The sequence below is a fragment of the Dicentrarchus labrax genome, unplaced genomic scaffold (genome assembly GCF_905237075.1).
Source record: "Dicentrarchus labrax unplaced genomic scaffold, dlabrax2021, whole genome shotgun sequence".
Classification (NCBI taxonomy): Eukaryota; Metazoa; Chordata; class Actinopteri; family Moronidae; genus Dicentrarchus; species Dicentrarchus labrax.
This window is the reverse complement of record NW_026136719.1, coordinates 2685356-2706367: the sequence shown is the minus strand read 5'-3', so window position 1 is coordinate 2706367 and position 21012 is coordinate 2685356. Positions and strand designations below refer to the sequence as shown.

The 21012-nt window shown below is 41.5% G+C and overlaps 1 long non-coding RNA gene across 1 annotated transcript; it reads right to left on the bottom strand.

Moving 5' to 3' along the window:
- Window positions 1-3765: 3765 nt before the first annotated feature.
- LOC127351360 (uncharacterized) lies at window positions 3766-15168 on the bottom strand. Its single transcript, XR_007880875.1, has 2 exons — window positions 14251-15168; window positions 3766-3962 (listed from the first exon to the last, which is right to left on the bottom strand). It is a non-coding gene; the product is annotated as an uncharacterized LOC127351360 (long non-coding RNA).
- Between the last annotated feature and the right edge of the window lie 5844 nt (window positions 15169-21012).

Here is a 21012-nt window from a genome sequence, read left to right as displayed (position 1 = left end):
GTGTGTGTGTGTGTTTACGAGATTCTGGTGGTAGCTTTATAAAGACAAAAAAGTTGCTGTGCAGCAGAGGTTGAGTCTTTAGTCTGAGTCAAAACACAGGATGCTACATTGCCCATAATACCAGATGTGTTCGGGGTCCTGCATTCACAGATGATGTAACACATTAACAGGTTATGATTGGCTGTACTTCCCAATCGTACATCGCTCGATTGTTACCGAGCACATCTTTCAACAAATACGCAAAGAATGTTTAATAAAGAATGTTACTGATTAGGACTTTATCGTCTTCTGGTTGTAGTCTGATGAGGTTGTGATATGAGTTCATATTATGGTCACCTATATGTGCATCACATCTATGAGCATGTGTAAGATAGAACAAACACTACAGCACAGACAAGCACAGCTTCCAGATAACTCACCTTAAGGTTTGCAGATTGGGGTCAAACTTTTTAGTGAAGTTATTAAGCGTTATCTTAGCTAAAGCTGAGTCATCTTGTTTCCTTCTCATGTCTGTGTCCCATGAGTCTCTGCTCAGTAAACACAGCCTTGGAAATGTGCTACTTATTTCTATTTATTGAACTTATTCCTTTAATTTCTACACTCTGTCTTCTAATAGTTTCTACCCTGGAATAATGTAAAGAGCTTCTCGCTGCCATCCACCAGCCCTCTCTTCAAAATCAATAAAAACTTAAATGTAGAACAAACAGAAACAAACATGACTGAATGGAAGTAAGAGTCTATCTGTCTGTCTGTATTATTATTATTATTATTATTAATAATAATAACACCTCCTCCTCTCATTGTCCCAGCGGAGCAGCATCTCCTTTTATTACCCTGCAGGGTCATTTACAACCCCGTCCCGTCTATTCATTGGTTGAGGAGATAATCCTGTGATAAATCCTCCGTCGTGCCCTTCACAGTTGTCATAGCAAGACCATAAACAGCATTTATAACAATCTGGGGGGGGGGGGGCGCTCTGCTTAGCATGCAGAACAGATTAAGATGGGACAGGTCTGCTTAGAGCCGCCGCTCCATCCGTGACAGACAGACGGACTCATGGGAAATGTTCCATCGCCGGCCCGTTTATTCTCAGTGGGAAATGAGCTGCAGTGACGGCTCACTCGCTGGAAAACACAAATGTCCTTTTTAGGAATAAAAAAATGTTCCCCAGGGACCCTACAATTTTAGTAAATATATATTTTATAAATATAAAATAAATATATACTGTATATATATATATATATATTTATTTTTTTTTTTTTTTTTTTTTGACCAGACATAGTAAGTTTTTAATAGTGTCTCACATCTATTAGATTTCTTCCATTGTTTTCTTAATAGAAAACCATTAATTTATTAGATTTACGCATATAATTTAATTTCAAGGAATTAATTGCACTTTACTAATAAGGATTAGGCAATAGCTTTATAGCCTGTTTTATATGATTCCTGTCTTCATTTAGAGGTTTTAGCTGAGTCACTGTGTTAGACAGGTTGTTTTATTTAAGAATAAATTGGTGGTGCTATTAGATTTTTTGCAGTTGTTCTACATGTTTTAGGATTTTTATGCAATTTAAAATTTGTTTTCAAATAAAAGGACAATGTTGATGAGACAATAAATCTTATAATGTCAAATATATTTAGTTCAACATGTAAACAGTTCATATTAATGGATTTTAACCATTTTAACTATTATTCTTTGTCCTACTTTGTACATTTGGCACTACAGTTCCCATGATGCTTTGGGGGATGTAAACAGGAAGTATAATTTTGCCACAGTGGCCCTTTGCTTCAAAATGTGTCTCTGTAGGCATCTGTGGTCAGTTAGCAACAATAAACATGTAACGTCCAGATAGAGTTTCAAAATAAAGCTTCAGTGGTCAACGTTGTAAAACAGCAGCAGTTTAGTGAAGTTTAGGCACACAAATTACTTGGTAATGTAGGAAAAGATCATAAAGTACATTACGTAACATCAACAGCACACTGCTGGGTTAAAGTCCTGTGTTTGTTGGAATCATCCATAATGTCGCTCTTAGCCGCGGGCTACAACTTAAGCCTATACTTGGTTACATTTTGACAAATAGTTTCCATTTACAGTGTGCCGAATGATCTGTTATCAGCTCCTGTTTGCAGAGTGCACATGGACGTAGAGGCAACTATCACTGGAACAGTGAAGAAAACTTAAGAACGTAAAGATTCTCAGGTTCTGCAGCTGTAAGGAGCGTCGTCTGTATGGACGTTTATTCCTGATGTGTGTTCAGAAGAAAGAGTGACGAGGGTCAGAAATTGTTGAGTTATCTCTTTTATTATTTTATCTCGAATTCATTTGATTTCGTAATAAATCAAAATATTGATACAAGTTGGATTTTTCACAGTGCCAAATCAATAACATAATACAGTGTATTTATTTATATTCTGTTTATTTCAGCTTTACAACCCCCCCCCACACACACACACACACACACCAAAGATTTTGATGATTTGGGCTGCCGGCGCAGTGTGACAGCGTTTACCCGGCAGCGTCTGGGCTAAACACCGCCGGAGGACTCTTCACAGGTACACTATTAATCTTAATTAAAGCCGAGTGTGACAAACAGCACACACACACAGTCCTCCCCCTCCCATTGTCCCGCCTTCAGTCTGATGTGTCCTGGTTAAATAAAAGAATAAATTAAATCCCAGTGAGTTAATGAAGCTCTGAGAGACGCCGCATAACGTTTGTTACAGAAATGCCAACAGACGGACGACACAAACCACACATCAGCAGGTCCGAAATAAACATTACGGAGACGGAAAAACACATTTAAAGCATCAAATAATGAATGAAGGATATCCACACATCCAGGTCCAAACGTCCTGCGGTGGGAAAACAGATTTACAGCCACGAGGAGCCGAATTTGTACTTTTTACTCATGCCAAAGAGGTTTCTAACTCCAAAAATACCAAAGGAGAGGTGAACAAATTAGCCAAAATTAACAATATTACGTTAATAATAAGGATGAGACACTGACAGATGCTGCACCAACCCCCCCGCGCCCCCAGAGCACGGCCAGAGGCATCACATAGAATTGTTGGCGATGAAGGTTGTGAAGAAGTTGTGTACGTTAAAAGATGATTTGTTGTTTGTGCAACGCGGCCGGACAGGAAATAAACTCATAAATAACTTCTTATAACCCAACACAGATCATCATAATCATCATACAAAGAATATAAATAAATAAATTAAATAAATAGGAAATAAAAATCAGAGTGGAGTTGAGGAGAGAGACGACAACCACCAATCTGGAACGCTGGGTAGCTGCCAGATGACCCTTCATAAGCCCCACCTCTTTTTGCCGTATGGTCCAATAACAGTTGAGCAAGTCTTGGTAAGACTCCCAATCAACTTCTTCCTTTCGGTGAGTGGTTGCTTTGGACTTCTTGAGTTAACTTCAAGGTTTTATTAAGTAGAACGAACACTGCAACATTATTGAACATGAACCTATAATAATACTACTGATATTACTTTGTTAGATTAACTTAATTTTCTTGGTAACTCACTTGCATGTGATATTGAACTTAATTAAAATGAGTACAAAGAAGTATAAGTAAGTATAAAGAAGTTTGATGAACCTAATTTTCTTAGTAAAATGAATCTAATCACACATCTGAATCAACTCCATTAAACTGATTCCAGGCTTCAACCTGCAGTGAATAAATCAGGCTGCATCAATTTGTCTAAACTCTGAAATCTTCAGATCCTCGCTTTATTGTACTAGTATTACACTATTCAATTCAATTCAATTCAATTCAGTTTTATTTGTATAGCGCCAATTCATAACAGAAGTTATCTCAGGACACTTTTCAAATAGAGCAGGTCTAGACCGAACTCTTTATAACATTATTTACAGAGACCCAACAGTACCACCATGAGCAAGCACTTGGCGACAAGGGCAAGGAAAAACTGCCTGTTAAAAGGCAGAAACCTAGGACAGATCCTTCGGCTCTAGGTGGGTGGTCGTCTGCCTCGACCACTAACAATCTTGGATATTTTTCTGGATCCAGTTCTCCCCCAGTTGCAGCGCTGACGATGAACTAACTGGAGACGTACCTGCTGTCATTCATCCAGCAGTGAGTCGTGCAGCCCTGCTGACTGTCTGCTGACTGTCTGCTGACTGCTCCGTAAAGAAAACAAAGGACAAAAAAACAATTAAGTCCAGTAATAAAAGCCCGAGTACCATAACATGCTACATTAAATATCTACTGAGCTCCATAAATTAACAGCCAGCAGCTTCTCAAGCAGTTTGTCTCATTGATGTTGTTTACTGGAGGAAAAAACTTGACTCTCCTGCAGCACTTTGGACTTTACTGACCACAAACACTGTATGGAAGCACGCTGAGGCCAAAATTCCATAAATACAGAGGAATAAAGAAAGGTCAACATTTTGATTTAATGAGCGCCAATAATGTCTCCTGATTGTGATTAATTACATATAAAGACCAATTTTCTCTTATTTCTGTAGATACAGTTCAGTAAATTTGACACGTTTATGAAGTCAAATTATTTATATTAGTATTTAAAATAATCCTCTAATTGTTCACAATCCTGTATAATTGTTCAATTACCTTTATCTATAAATCACAGCTAATGTGAGTGTTAATGCTTATTTTTGACCTTGTAAACTACTAATTTATGTAATAAAGGGCAGTTACAAACATTCTGTTTGTGGTCGTAGAATCTGGAGGATTTGTTGGGTTTGGGGATGAAGGTCTATATATCTGATTAAAGCAGTGCTTCCAGAAGCTTTATTCATGTCAAGAACGCTCAATTTGAGAAGATTTTGTAAAGGAATTCCCCTCTTTTTAAGTTTGAAGATAATAAAGTCTTCACAGCCAATCAATAGGATCGCTATAAATGAATCAGTCAAAATTGCCGACCTATTCCTTCTGCCAAACAAAGTGATAAACGTTAAAATATTATATTTCTCCTTTTGTTAGGGACCAACAACCCACTCAGGGAGTTTGATAACCTCTGGATTAAAGCACACAGATGAACTGTAACTGTTGGTGTCTGCAGACGCTCTTTCACATTAAGAGTCTGGTTGTGATGGAGGTGTTGAAGCTCTTTGATAGTAAAAATGTGTTTGTATTTGTTTTTCGGGTCCCAGGAGGATGAAGATGAGAAGGAAGGAGGTGTGTGTTGTTTTTGTTTGTGTTGATGGTTTGTGACTCTTCCTCCTCTTCCTCCCCCTCCTCCCCCTGGGGGTGATGGAGGCAGCCGACTGTGGAGGGACAAACACTGAGGCTTTAAATCTGATTCATCTTCATTGTCATAGGAGGTCTTTATTTTATCAACAAACACACACACACACACACACACACACACACACTGACATCATATTTTCCCAAAAGAAGAAATAAAAAATCAACCAATCAGACAAGGTTATATCAGGATAATTTAACCATCCAACAGGTTTATGTTTTTACCACCAGAACTGTCAGCCTGTAGAAAGTATTTCAATATTTCTACTTTTACAGTATCATGAAAACTCGTATTAATGCAGTATAAAAAACTCAGCTTGGGAGTTGTAGTTGTCTCCTGTCCTTCACTTTTATGTCCACTGGCATCTTTTCATAAACTGTTCTCTACCAATGAAAACAGCTCTAATGAAACCAGCCTCCATATTAAACTGAAAGATTATTGTTCTCTGATTGACGTCTGCTCGTTGCTGTTGTTTGTTTCGTTGTGTAAATCCGTCGCTCTCAGTCCTCCCGAACAGTAAACAGCCTCAACTGTGTTTGATTTCATGAATTATTAGACTCAGCCGGGACTCAGACTGTCGCTGGAGTGAGGACGTTGTTGTTTACCCTTCGTCGTCTGTAAAACGCCGCAAGACACTACAGGTGTCAGGTACCTGCCAGTCTGCACTCAGGGCCGCACTCATCCCACTACATCGGTTCGGTTTCCCTCCTGAAGAGAACAAACTGATCTGCCTCCAAAATCCCTCTCTTCCCCTTCGTCCCTCTTTTCTCTTTAAAACCAGAGAAAGAGAGGACAGAATAATTAAAGGTGGAAAGAAGAATGGAAGTAAAACAGGAAAGGATGAGGAGGAGACCAGAAAGGAGAAAGGGCCGAGGAAAGGGAGGAAGGACAAGAGGAAGCAAAGAGAAGAGGAGAGGAGAAAGGAAATAAAAATGGTGGCATGAAGTAGGGAAGCAAAGGTGGATGTAGAAAAAGGAAAGAAGGATGAAAATGAGGAGGAGGAGGAGGACAAGAAGAGTGGATAGGAAGAAAGAAAAGTGGGGAAGGACAGAAAGAAGGAAACAAGGAAGGAGGGAAGGATGGACAGAAGGAGGGAAGGATGCAGGGAGGAGAAGGAGAAAGGTTCAGATGTAGATATCAGAAGAAGGGAGAGAGAAGGAAGGAAGGAAGGAGGGGAGGAGGAGGAGGAGGAGAGTCCAGGGAGACTCTGCATCCAATCAGCATCCCTCCTCGGGCGTTAACGAGCTTAACGAGCCGCTCCGCCCGGCTTCAAACGGCGAGGGGAGGGAGACTCATTAATTCTGCAGATGTGTCTAATCGGCATCCAGCTCCACCTGTTCGCAGGAATAAACGCCAACCTGAAACCGGAGCGCGGCCAGGAAGTCAACTACAACTCCCAGAGAGCCCTGCTGTAAGAAACGTCCAATCAGAGCGCTTGTCAGGTGTAGCTAATGGCTGACGCTTCATACGGCTCATCCAGAGATAGAGGACGCAGAGACAGGAGATAAAGAGCTCTCGATATGTGATTGTGATTAAATAAGCAGATATTTCTGAAACCTTCCGGACCCCCCAAGGAATATTTCCCTAGATCCGCCCCTGCAGCGTGAGCACCGTGGCCGACCAGTGTAATCACAGCAATGGCGTTGATAAATGTTTCTGGTCTTTGTGAGAAGGGTGTTGTGGGTAACTGTAGATCACAGCAACACTTTTACTTTTCTTATTTCCTGTTTTTTATTTTAGATTAACTAATTTCAGCCTTTACATATCAGGATAATAATAAGTCATTTTAACATAAATATACCAGCATTCATCAACTGTCCCTCCATACACACTGCATACACACACTTATACACAGAAATGGTAAAAAATAAATAAATAAAACAGATATTAGTCAGATATTGAGGAACAATATCCCCCCACCTGCTCCTGTGTCAGTTCAACCTGGTTGTTTAGTCCCTGTTTACCTGCCTGTAAGTTACATACATTAAACCATCCTGCTGCCTGTGGAGTAACAGACTCTCCCTCCCACAGGAGCTCTGTTCATTCATTCATTCATTCAATGAACAACAAATGTAAATGTAATCTTTAATAACAGGCTGTATGAGTGTAAATGTACTTTGATCAAGCGTTCCCATCATGCCCTGGGTCTTGCAGTCAGCAGAGAGCAACTGCAGCGTCTGGCTCTAAAAACTGCAACCGCCTCGATCTCGTGAGGTTATCGTTGCCCACGAGTGCACGACGTCAGAGCGAGTCAGACACAGATCTACAGATCACTGTGCGGAGATCGATGGTAACCAATGTCCGAAGTTCTGGATCATCTGGAACAGGAAGGACAAACACTAAAATACTGTACAGAATACCCAAAAATACCTAAATCTGTTGGACAGATCCTGGAGGGCAGGAGTCCTATAGAGCAAGACAGATGTGATAAAAACACTTAAACATCAGTTTCGACTTCATGTGGACTTTATAGTAACTGAATAGCTTCAAATCACTCAGGGCTCATTTAATGCTTTAATAACACATTAATAACCCATTAATAACCCTGTAAACCTGCACAACATGCCCCAAATTCCCTTAATTCCTGGAGCCTGCGTGTATCGACCCATAAAACCCCCTGATAGACTCTTAACACTCACTGCTGTGACAACTTAATGAAGAATTCATCTGGAGTTAATGAAGAAATTACAGACATTTAAAGTATAAAATAAGATGTTTTGGTTCATCTGGGGGCCATGAGGGGGATGAAGGGAGTCCTGTCAGAATAAGAGCACAGATGAGGAGGATGGAAAAGGAAAAAAAACTGCACATTACACAGGAAACAGTGCGAGTTGAGAGTGTGAACTCAGTTTGTCTCAGATCCAAAACAGCAGCCAGCATGGTGCCAATTAGCACGGCGCGCGCTAACACACGCCCTCCTGTAGTTTCTGATTAAAGTGCATATTGATGGTATAAATTATCTCCTGCTACAATAGATAGCCGGGCATCTATATGTAAATGTTTAATTAACCCGTGGCTGAATCGCCGCACCGGTCCACAGTGGAGGTTATTAATCTGATGATGGCGGCCATAACGCCGGGCCGATGCCGCCAAAATGAGCCGTCTGGATGCGGCGGCAGATTCATCAGAGACGCCACCTCATTTCCTAAAGTGCTGTTTGTTCTCAGTGATGAAGTCAGCACCACATCCCTCTTTAAGGTGGACTCAAATCTGTTTAATGGTTGCTCTGGCTGGATCTCACACCCACAGGACTTCACCCAGGATCTACTGCACGAGGATATATCCACAGGGTATAACTCTGAATCACTGCTCACCAACATCTGGAAACATTCAGTCGACAGAGTTTAAACCCTTAATGGTTGGGTGTGTTTAACAAGACAGGAGATAGGAAAATGTAATGTATGTAATGTATGCCACTAGGGGGTCTCTCACATCAAAACCATAAGAGAAGATGAAGTTTGCTGAGGTGGTGAAGCAGCGTGGGATCATGGGAGTTGTTGTCTTCACCACCATTGCCGTCATTGCAGTCAGCTCGTGATTGACAGCTCAAACTGTCAAACAGTACTGATCAGATATGGATCCAGATCCTGATGTTGACTATTTCTCTCCTCACATCTGTTCACAAACACATTTTACTGTTTATCTGGAATACCAGATCCTGTGTGAGCAGGCGAGCCGCCATTGTTTCCAAACCAAGAGCAGCCAATGAGAGCAGAGCAACTCGCTGTACGTGACCTCCACTGGCTCTGACAAACTGTCATGGTGACAACCGTAAGGCCAATGAGTGGAAGAATAGCCTCTTTGTCTGGCAGCCTGTTTCCAAATATGCATAGTTGTCACCAACTTATATACCAAACTTAACTGATGTAACTAATGAACTTAATTAAACTGAAACCATGATCTTTTCCTGAAGCTAAGTAGCTTTAGTGCCAAAACCAAACCCACAACATGAACTTGTTTTGAATTGTTGCTCATTTGACTTTGTCCTCTCCACGTCCAAATACTATAAAACTCCAGGGAGAGTGTATGTTTTGTACAGACTGACGGAGCTGTGGACTTTTGGTGTAACGGAACATTTTTAGGACTATTGTGGTTTCTTAATAAAGGGATGTCACACTGGTTCGATCCCCGGCTCCTGGTGCCACATATCGAAGTATCCTTGAGCAAGATACTGAACCCCGAATTGCTCCCGATGACGTGCATCGGAGTGTGAATGCATTAGTTTCTGTTCGATGGGCTTTGCCATCGCTGTGTTAATGTGCGTGAAAGGGTGAATGTGGCACGTAGTGTAAAAGTGCTTTGAGTGGTCGGAAGACTAGAAAGGCACTATACAAGTACAGGTCCATTTACCATTTACCATTCACACTAAACAGTCATGAAGTATGTCATATCGATCTATCGATCTATCGATCTATTTATCAGAGATATTTATTGTATCAAACCTTCTAAATGGCTCCTGAAAGCGAACATGTTTTCACATTTCCATAAAAACATCTGTCTGACTGCAGCTTTCAATATTTGCCGTATCTCTGTCGTTAAAAGGCAAATACCCTGTTGACACTTTACTCGCAGAAGAAGCTACATGAATATTTAATGTTCTGTAATATGAAGACTCTGAGCATGTGTGTGTGAGTGGAACAGGGTTGTTTACAGCCCGCGGAAAACACAGAAACAACAGGGAACATTAAAGCTAACCTCTGAGCCGTCAGGAGACGCCGCAGCTCTTCAGTTAGTTCATTACGAGGAGACAAAGTGAGAGACAGCAGAGCAAATAAACAGCCGACAACAACGCAGAAGATAAAACTACTGAGTCCTGTGTTCAACAGCCACTGCAGGTGAAACACAGGTGAGCTTCAGACGCCTGGAAACTATTTCTGGAGAGATAAACAGCTTATAAAGTGCAGGATGTCCAATGTATCGACACTGTCTGAGAGGGCAGGTAGGACTACAGGAGGAAGTAAACTTAAAGCAATTTTATCAGATTTATTCTCTAATTAATCAGAATTTTTCTGATCAGTTTGAGAACAATTGGAAACTTTGGTGGATGAATGTGTTAAATTCTTTCTACTGATTCATAAACGTTAAAGTCTTCCACACCACCCGTCCCTACAATACACCAGTAGGTCAACAATATGTCACATAAACGTGTTACACATTGTCTGAAAGCTGGAAACCTGAAGATGATATAAGGCAGAATCTGATATTCAGCATTTTTCCAATTATCGGAATTATCTGATACAGCTTCCTCTCTCTGTCTGTAGTCTCACTCAATGTCCCGTCCACAGCACGGATTGGTCTGATTGGTTACACAACACAAGTATTAGCCTATCAACACTGAAGGCTGCTGTGTCACAGACGGGGAAATAGAAACACTGAAGTACAAATTCCGCAGAACTGTACTTAAAGGACCAGTGTGTTGGATTAAGTGCCATCTAGTGGTGATCAGTGCCTGAAATGGGCCGGTACTCATCAGTACAAGCATGTTTGTCCACACGCGTATCCTTACTTTTTATTGACTACCACTGACGAACCCACCACTCAGGTCCTTATCCAATAAGTGTAGTGAAATATTTGCCTCAAAATAACTGCCTTGATACCACAAAAACCGCATAGTAAGTTCAGATTTTGAGCCGCTGTATTTCCTAAAACCCTGCGTACATCAATGTACTGTGACTGTAATGTGATGTACTCCTTAACTGTGTCTGTGTAAACATGTAGCTAGCTTTATGCTAAGAAGACAGCACTGAAAATGTCCTTGTTAAGGAGTTAAGGGTTTAGGGTTATGCTGAATTGGGGTCCTGGCCCCTTCCCTGCGTCTGTATTTGACAACCTGGGAACGAGAACGGTTTGTGTGCGGGAGAAACTACAGTGAAAGGTCCTTTCTAGAGCCAGTGTTTGGTTTGTCCCTTCTGGGCTACTGTAGAAACATGGTGGTTGAACTTGGTGATTCCCATATTCAGGTTACACAAATAAAAACATACCTATGACTATTATTTGTTAATAACTGTCACTCCCTCTGGGCTCATTGAATCTACAATCTACTACATCTATGTGATTCCAATACTGTGCATATTCATATATTCTGCAGTTGTTATTGAGGTAGATTGAGTAAATTACGTTTTAGGATTTGAATGTGGAAATTAAACTTTATTTTCAGACACACATTATTGTATTTATGTCTTCATACATGTGTGGAGGAGGATGTTAAGCATAATTTTCTACAGAGTATATTTAGATCTGGATCCTTCCTCCAGGAGTTTATTAAAACCACTAATCAATACTTTAATCAGGTTTCATATTATTAATTATGGATGCGTTGCTGTTTCTAAAAGGGAAACGTTGATCTGAGAGCTGAGGCCGCAGACACCTCATGACATCTTTTACTTGTTGTCATCCCACTGTGTTCTTCTTCCTGTCGTCTTTTATTTCCTCTCTGTTTTTCTGCGGTTATTAAAAAGTCATTAAATGTGTTCTGCAGAAAGTGTGCAGTGACGCCGGCTGTGATGTGGATGTTTCCTGTCTCTTCAACAGTGAGGACTGACAGACAAAAAGGTGTTTAAAAATGCTGCCGAGCCTCTTCCCTGTCAGACGAGTCAAGTCTGATTCTCTGAGAGGAACTCATTATTCCCCCGTCTGTCTGTCTGTCTGTCTGTCTGTCTGTCTGTGGAGAGACAGACAGATCACAGACAGACGTGGAAAAATCCTCTTTCCTGTGCTTCCTCTGCCTCTGTCAGAGAGGAAGCCGTCGCCTTCCTCCCTCCCTCCCTCTCTGCGGGAAAGTGACAGCCCGTCTAATTGGGATTAATCAACTGGCAGCTCCAGTTGAGTGGCGGCGACGCGATCTGAAGAGAAATGGCATTGACCCAAAGAGAGAGGTGTATACCGCCCCGGGGCCGGCGCCTGTACCGATTCATCTTCCTCAGCATAACATTATTATTCCCAACTCCACCACAGAAGAAGAAGAGGAAGAAGGAGCCTCTTTAGGATTCCTGGGTCAAGAACAAAAAGCCAGAGAGGGAGAAAAGAAACTGAACTAATCAAAAAAGAAGAGAAAGAGCAGCACTTGACAGTTTTCCCACCAAACATGACAAAAAGAAAAAAAGAATGAAAGCAGCTCTCGGAAGAAGAAGCAGCGGCGCTACATTATTCTTTTTTATTCTTTATCTCGCAGCCATCGCTTTGAATTACAGAGGGAATCTTTTTGCTGAGAGTCGGCGTTGAAGAGGAAAAAATCAAAAATTCATCTGAGAGACTTTCAGGAGCGAAGAGAGAGAGACAGAGAGAGAGAGAGAGAGAGAGGAGGAGGAGTGTTTTGTGCTGGAACCAACATTTGCAGAAAGTTCCAGCTCCTTAAGCAATTATTAGCGGTGATAGTTTGACATGTTCAAGAGTTGTCAACAACTGGCTTTAAACAAAAGTACAAAGCAGAAATAAACAGTGCCCGCGGTGGAATTAACTTGAGGGACGTGCGAGGTCGATGAATTAAACATGAGCTGCTTCTCCTTCTTCTGCAGTTACAGCCGAGCGACGCTCACACTGCATCTACCCGGAAAACAGAGCAACACTGTAAAACTCTCTCATATTATGAGTCAAATCAACTGATTCCTCTATTATTAGCTCGTTAGTGTCAGACCATCAGCTCATGATCAGTGAATCATCCTCCAGTGCATTCGGAGAGATACCTGTCGTGATCATGTACCTCACACTCACGTTGTGACAACCAGGATTTTATCACCTGGATAGCATCACCAGAACACAGCTGTCCACTTACTGATTGGTTCCCGGTCCGCACCACAATTCACTTCCGTCCATCGTTAATTCAGGTTTTGAAGAGTGCAGGAGAGTTTCTGTTCGCCGCAACACGCTCAGGTGGTCGCGAATAAAAATCCTCCGATCCATCCGACATTGCCTCACTACAACGCTGTCAGCTGTTCACTGAAGCTCGTTCATCCACTATCCAGAAGCCTGGACTGTAAGTGCGAAACAATTTATTTATTATAAGGTTTTTCGGTTTTTCTTTTTATGGAAATGAGTTTGAACTTTTTGATCTATGAGCTTAACTGAACATAACTGGAACTCTGAGATTATTTCTGTTTTTTGTTGAACTTTCAGGGTTATTTTGCTGTAAATATATTTTTGATTTTTACTTTACCTTTGTAATTTCAGTATTTATGTCATTCAATGTACATTTAGCTGTGTGTGTGCATCCTGAAGAGCAGTTTGATTAAAACCTTACAAAAACCCAAAACACCACAAATAAACTAAAATCTTAAATACCAGACCTGGCTGGCACCCCTCACTAAATAAAATATTTAAATTAGAAACACCAAGTCAACCCCGTATCGGCTACCACTCAGAGTCCTGTACGGGCAGTACGGTCGACGCTCTGCTGGAGGGCAGAAGACGTGCTACAAAGACCAGATGAAAAACGCCTTAAGGAAATGCGTGATCACACCACATGACCTGGAGCGGGCTGCTGCCACCAGTACCACACCGCTGTGCAGGGATGGAGTCTGTAGGTTGGAGATGGAGTGCACATATACACACCCTCACTGTCAAAGGAGTGGATGTCGCCATCGAAGTTCGATGGACAACTGAAGAAGAGAGTTGAATGAACGCCCGACTGAGCGCTAACACGAGATGTCAGCAGCGTCCGTCGTGTTTGGATCGGACACAAATGAAGAACAACAAGACACACAACAAACCAGCTGCAAACATTTATTAACATCAGGAAAATATTAAACATCTGGAGGAGAGACAAGATCAGCAGCATGGACCTCTGGAAAGGAACAAGCCAGGATATCAATGACCTTCTAATTAATTCAATTCAATTCAATTCAATTTTATTTGTATAGCGCCAATTCATAACAGAAGTTATCTCACGACACTTTTCAAATAGAGCAGGTCTAGACCGAACTCTTTAAAACATTATTTACAGAGACCCAACAGTACCACCATGAGCAAGCACTTGGCGACAAGGGCAAGGAAAACTGCCTGTTAAAAGGCGAAACCTAGGACAGATCCTCCGGCTCTAGGTGGGTGGTCGTCTGTCTCGTCCAGTTGGGGTGAGAGAGAGAGAGAGAGAGAGAGAGAGAGAGAGAGACAGACAGACAGAAAGACAGACAGGTGCACAGCAACAACAGTATTGGCAATGGCAATCTAGCAGGACCATGGCAGGAGGCTCCACCAGGATCGACAAGAACCTGCAGGACGAGAAAGCACAAGAACTCCGGGGAAGAAGTGGAGTTAGTAACATGCGTTAATGGGACATGAATGAGTGCAGAAAGAGAGAGGAAGGGAGGAGCTCAGTGCACCATGGGAAATCCCCCGATAGTCTAGGCCTATAGCAGCATAACTAAGGGATGGTTCAGGACTCACCTGATCCAGCCCTAACTATAAGCTTTATCAAAGAGGAATGTCTTAAGCCTACTCTTGAATGTGGTGAGGGTGTCTGCCTCCCGAACCACAACTGGAAGCTGGTTCCACAGGAGAGGAGCTTGGTAACTGAAGGCTCTGGCTCCTGTTCTACTTTTAGAGACTATAGGAACCACAAGTAGCCCAGCATTCAGAGAACGTAGTGTTCTAGTGGGGTAATAGGGTACTATGAGCTCTTTAAGATATGAAGGGGCCTGACCATGAAGAGCTTTATAGGTAAGGAGGAGGCTTTTAAATTCTATTCTACATTTTATAGGGAGCCAATGCAGAGAAGCTAGTACAGGAGAGATGTGATCTCTTTTTCTAGTTCCTGTCAGTACTCGTGCTGCAGCGTTCTGAATTAATTGGAAGCGTTTTAATGGACTTATTGGGGCAACCTGATAATAAAGAGTTGCAGTAATCCAGCCTTGAAGTAACAAATGCATGGATTAGTTTTTCTGCATCTGTCTGTGATAGTATTTGTCTAATTTTTGTAATATTACATAAATGAAAGAAGGCAGTCCTAGAGGTCTGCTTTATGTGGGAGTTAACCCTTTAGGCGCCGGGTTTTATTTTGAAAATACTAGATTTTGACATCTAAATTTCAGGAGGCTCTGGCTTGAAAGTGCTTTGAGATAGAGACAAAGTGTAAATGAGACAAATATTGAGAATTACCTAAAGTTTATCTAGGTAGTCAATTTTCCCATCTAATTTGCATATTATGACGTCATATGGTGACGGCCATATTGGATAATATAATTTCCATGAAATACCTGATATTTTGAAAGAGACTTGAACTTATTTCATCAGATTCACCCTCCATCTATTTGTTACGTTGTCCACATATCAAATGAACAGGTAAAAGTAAATTGTAAGCCAACAGTCGTAAACTAGAACTATTACTACCACAAAGCTCATGTAAACAGTAGGCATTTTTTATGATTTTTTACCCACTACCCCCCCATTGAGGACACTTTTCTTTTTTTTATTCTCTTCTTCATTATTATTAATATTATTATTATTATCATTATAATATGATAATAATAACAGTAGGCGTCTTTAGCTGCAGAGGCCTAATCTGATCTATCAGATAAAAGTTTGTAGTATTTGTAGAGTGTGGAACCTCTCATTGCAAGGCACAGTACAGAGACAATATGAACAATATTGAGACCCCACCACATAGCCTAACAAATGGACAGGTCACATCCGCATCGGATGGCTGCGCCACTGCCGCGCATGGACGCACTGTGACCAGCGCGGTAGAATGAGTGCTACGCTGGTCCCACCGCTGTTCTCACCACCCCCGCTACTTCTACCACATCCATTAGCTCCCCTACTGATACTACGAGTTTGTGTAGTACCCCACCTATGTTAGGCAAGGGTCGTGTGTTTGTGCTTGTGTGCTTTCCCGCTCTGCCCGGCAGCGCCGGTGCAAAGCGCACCGTGACTATCCGCTCACTAATCGACCGGCCGTCATCTCCCAAAGGTAGATTTTCCCTTCAGAATCAGAGTCGCGAACAGGAGACCCATCCTTGTCAACTTTTGCTTGCCATTTTGTTCATTTCGTCTCAATAACTCCTAAATCCAGCAATACCGCTTCAGCATAAATAGCGCCGTGGGCCTATTTCGGTTTCTCGCCCAACAGTTTGGACGGGTCTTCCTCGAACATTTTGCATGAAAACATGACGTTTTCTGAGCTAAGGTCTAAGTACGGGATGTCGCCAACTAGTGGAGGGGAGTATGAATGAGATATAACGCTCTATTAGGGAAACAGCTGTTTGATTCAGTACCGCGTCCTGTCGAATTTCGACTTGGCTTAAAGGGTTAAATGACAAATCCTGATCAAAGATAACTCCAAGATTCCTAACAGTGGTGCTAGAGGCCAAGTTAATGCCATCTAGAGTAACTATATCTTTAGACAGTGAGTCTCTAAGGTTTTTGGGGCCAAGAACAAGAATTTTGTTTTTTTCTGAGTTTAACATCAGAAAATTGCAGGTCATCCAGGATTTTATGTCCTTAAGACATGTTTGTAAATTAGATAATTGATTAATTTCATCGGGCTTGATTGATAGATATAACTGCGTATCATCTGCATAACAGTGAAAGTTAATGGAGTGATTCCTAATAATGTTGCCTAAAGGGAGCATATATAAAGTAAATAGTATTGGTCCAAATACAGAACCTTGTGGAACTCCATGACTAACTGTAGTATTTATTGAAGATTCATCGTTAACATGTACAAACTGCGAGCGATCTGATAAATATGACTTAAACCAGCTTAGTGCGGTTCCTTTAATGCCAATTTGATGCTCAAGTCTCTGTAAAAGAATATTATGGTCAATGGTGTCAAATGCAGCACTAAGATCTAATAATACAAGTACAGAGACAAGTCCATTGTCAGAAGCAATCAGAAGGTCATTATTAACTTTAACCAGAGCTGTCTCTGTGCTGTGATGAACTCTAAATCCTAATTAAGAATTAAATGTAACCCACAAGGACGAGCGGTCGGCCCAGGAACCGCTGGAGGAGAGGTGTCAGTGGCCTGTGCTCCCTAGAAGAGGAACGGGTTTAAGTCAAGAAGTAAGTCAAGTTGTAAACCATCATGGTTGAGAAGTTCTTTACAGTTATATATGTATATAAATTCACTGCCAGTAGATGTCACACTAGAGCACCAGCATCTCAAAAGTTGTGTCTGTGTGAGCCATCCATCCACCTCCTTCATATGCAGACCTCCTGGCTATTAGTACATCACAAACCTCGACAGCGGGCGCTTCCAGGAGTGACTCTAGAGGTCAGAACTACAGCGCCACATTTTGAAGAAGAGGGAACTGACCAAGCTGCTGGATTTGACGACTTTGGAGTGAGACCGGGTTAGGCTGTGTTAACATGGACAACAACATACAGGAAACACATAATCAACCCAGAACAGATCTGTTGGATAATTGATCTCACACACTGTAATCATATCTTAAACAAAAGAACTCCTCTTAAAGTTACAAAGACAGAAGTACAAACAATATATTCAGTATATTCAGTATACAGGAGGTTTTCTGAACCAGAGACTGTAAACATGTTGAACTTATGGTTTCATGATGTTTTACATTGAACAGTTTTGGGTAACTTGCTATAAAAGTTGAGGCAGCCTAATGATTTTAAAGAGTAACTGGTATTTTCTACAGTGCAGAGCAGTATAATGTGCAGCCGCTTGCATCATTTCCATCGACATGTAATGAAGCGACCCTCGGCTCCCCGGGGGGGTCGTTCATTCACTCTGTTGTTTTCTGTCCTGTTTTTTATTCCGACTCCATTTACCGAAATGTATTCATCCTCTCTCTCCGCGCTGCTAATTAGCAAAGTGCTTAAGACATAAAAGAGCAAAGTTTTATCTCTTTAATCTCTAATTCGCCTGTAGTTCTTGGAAGTGAAAACGCCGCCTGTTCTTTCTTCAACGTGTGTAAATGTCAGCTGGAAATATTCAAGAAGATCTGCTGATTTCTTTATTTTATTACTTTTATTTGAGCAGCATGGAGATAAATTGTAATTTTGCAGAGTTTATGGGGTTTTATGGATTTCTGAAGGAGGAAGTATAACAGTGTCACTCAGGATTTTATTTACATGTTAAAACTTAATTTTGCCAAAATTATCTTCAAACACAGATTTTTTGGGGGGAATTTGGGAGTTTTTAGAGCTCATTCAAACAAAGTTACTTCATGCATCTTTGGGCCGTCTGTCCACGTCTTTCCAACAAGTCACACACCACCAACTAATAACTGGATCAGATTTTATGGAGAAAATATTATCTGTTTTTTTTTGTAACTCCTCTCTTTTTGGGGGAAGCCCCCCCCCCCCCCTTTTGGAAAAAAAAAAACACCCAATTTTTTTTTTTTTTTAAAAAAAAAAAAACAAAAAAAAGGAGGGAAAACCTCTGCTAATGAAACACTGTCAGTTGGATGTGAGCCTAAATGTAGGACTGGCTTTGAGGGGTCGTATGAAGAGAGCTTGGTGAAATCAAAGTCTGAGAGACGGCGAGCTCGCCTTTGGTTGCACTTACTTGATGTTTGACTGTGTTAGTGAAGTTGTTGACTCGCAAATTTTTGATCATTGGTAATATAATCAAAACAAATGTCCATATTAACCACAGAGGGATTGCTACAGGGGGCGCCCAATACCAAATGTTACAAAGTGTTGATTTAATTAGAAGAGTCAGTCCTTTCAGGATTATTGCACCCTAAAATGCAACTTTAAAAAAAAATGTGATGCACGTTACGATGTTTTTAGACATTTTATTGTAATGAAATTGAAGGAGAAAGTGAAATCATTAAAAATGGAAAACAAGTTGTTCCAGTGAGAATAACATCACTTGTAGTTGGCATTTTAAAAGAGGATCCCTTGACCTCCCATGGGTTCTACGGGAGCCCGCGAGTCTCCTCTTTACAGACACTTTATGTTAATCATGGCATGTGGTATAAAAGTGTTATTTTCTCCTGGTGTATTTGAATATTTCTGCATACTGTGGTCCATAAACAGTGTTGGAATAATAGTAGTATAATAACAGTATAAGTTGGGAATGAATGGAAAGCTGATCAGTCAGTGCCCCTCCGCCTGGACACACCCCTCTGTTATATAATAACACTCAACTTCCAAAGAGCTCACACACAGTTTACAGCTAAAACATGGCAGCTGTTCCCACACACACACACACACACACAGGCTGAGTGTGTGTTTCCTGTAATGAGCGTTTCTTTAATCCCGTCGGGTCGCCTCTAACGGCGCTCCGAGGAGGGAAGGGTTAATTCAGGCGACGCCGACGCCGAGCGGAACAATTCAAGATCGCTGCCTTCGCGGCGTACAGGAATATTATTAACAGGAAGTCATCGACCGGGCGGCGTCTTCTTCTGTGGTCTGGATTAATCCCACAGAGAAGTTATTATCTCGCCACAGACCGCAGTCGCTCTGGACGCACTCCACTCAGTTCCTGCTCCTCGTAATCCATTATGCTGTGATCAGAATGCACATGTTGATTGATTCAAATGTGTATTAGATCAGGGAAGCAGGAGGTAGATTTAGAGTAATGGAGTCTCAGACCTCGTTCACTGAGCAGATGGATGATGGGAGCGTCAGCGGGCCGTACATCGTGGCCCGGCGCTCCATCAGTCCTGATGCCGTGAGATAATATTTGAAGTGCGATGGATGTTCACGTCCTCTCTCTGTGTTTCCTCTTTTTCTTTTTTTACCCAGAGTGCCTCTGCGTGCCAAACAGCTGCCTGTTGTTTTTTTTCCTTCTTCAGGTGAAGTCAGCAGGTCGCGTTGAATCGCTGCAGGATGTGACATTAATGAGGTTCCTCTCGCTGGTTTTATACGCTCGCTGCTTCTCGTATCAACACACACTCAAACACGCCTCGTCGTACCTGAGAGCGCTGCAGAGGAAGGGTTTTAGGATGACACCTAGAAAATAAAGGCATCGCCTCGTAGGGCAAAAGTTGAGGACGATATTTCCTCAACTTTTAGATCAGATTTTACATTTCATTTTGCTGAAATAATCATCTTTTATTGAACTTTTTATATAATTCTCTGTCTGTTTTATGGATGTTTCAATCATACAGACTTAATATTCTTCTCTTTTAACAGTTTCAGTGTTCAGTTTTTCTTCTCCCTGATGCTTGGACATTGTTCTATTAGACAACTACTGATTTACTTTTCTTGAACCAGATGCTGACATTTAGGCCGACTGTGTATTTCTTAAGTTTAAAAAGACCTCACAACCCCTCATGAGGCTTTAGTGACCCCTAGTGGGGGTCCTGCCACTCAGGTTGGGAAACACTGGTGTACGTGATTGAGCAGGAAACTAGCTTGGAAGAACCATTTACATTCAGCAGCTGGAAATATTCACATTACTTTGATTTTAACAAACACAACTGGATCTTAATCGTTGACAGCAGATAAAGAACTAATAAAGGAATGTTTGACTCTTCGTCTTTCAGACAGAAAACATGATTTGTCTGGTAAACTCCTGTATGTTGTACAGAAGTTCATCTGTTTGAGTCACGCTTCTTATCCAACCTGCAGCGTTTATGGATTCAGAGGCTGCAGAGGCACATCCAGAGTCTGATTTCTGGGGAGGATTACCAATGTTGTGTGGAATAGCATTAAAGTAATGTAACTATTAGTGTAACTAATTACTGATGGCAGGGAGTAATAAGTAAAGTAATAACATTACCTTTGAAGAGTAATAAATTGAGGGTGGGACTGGCTGAGCGGTGGGGAATCGGGGGAATGTTGTGGGTACGTCTTTGCAGGGGCCTCTATCAGAATCCTGGATCGAAGACTAGGCGGACAGACCGTGTTCTGTCCCGGTGAAG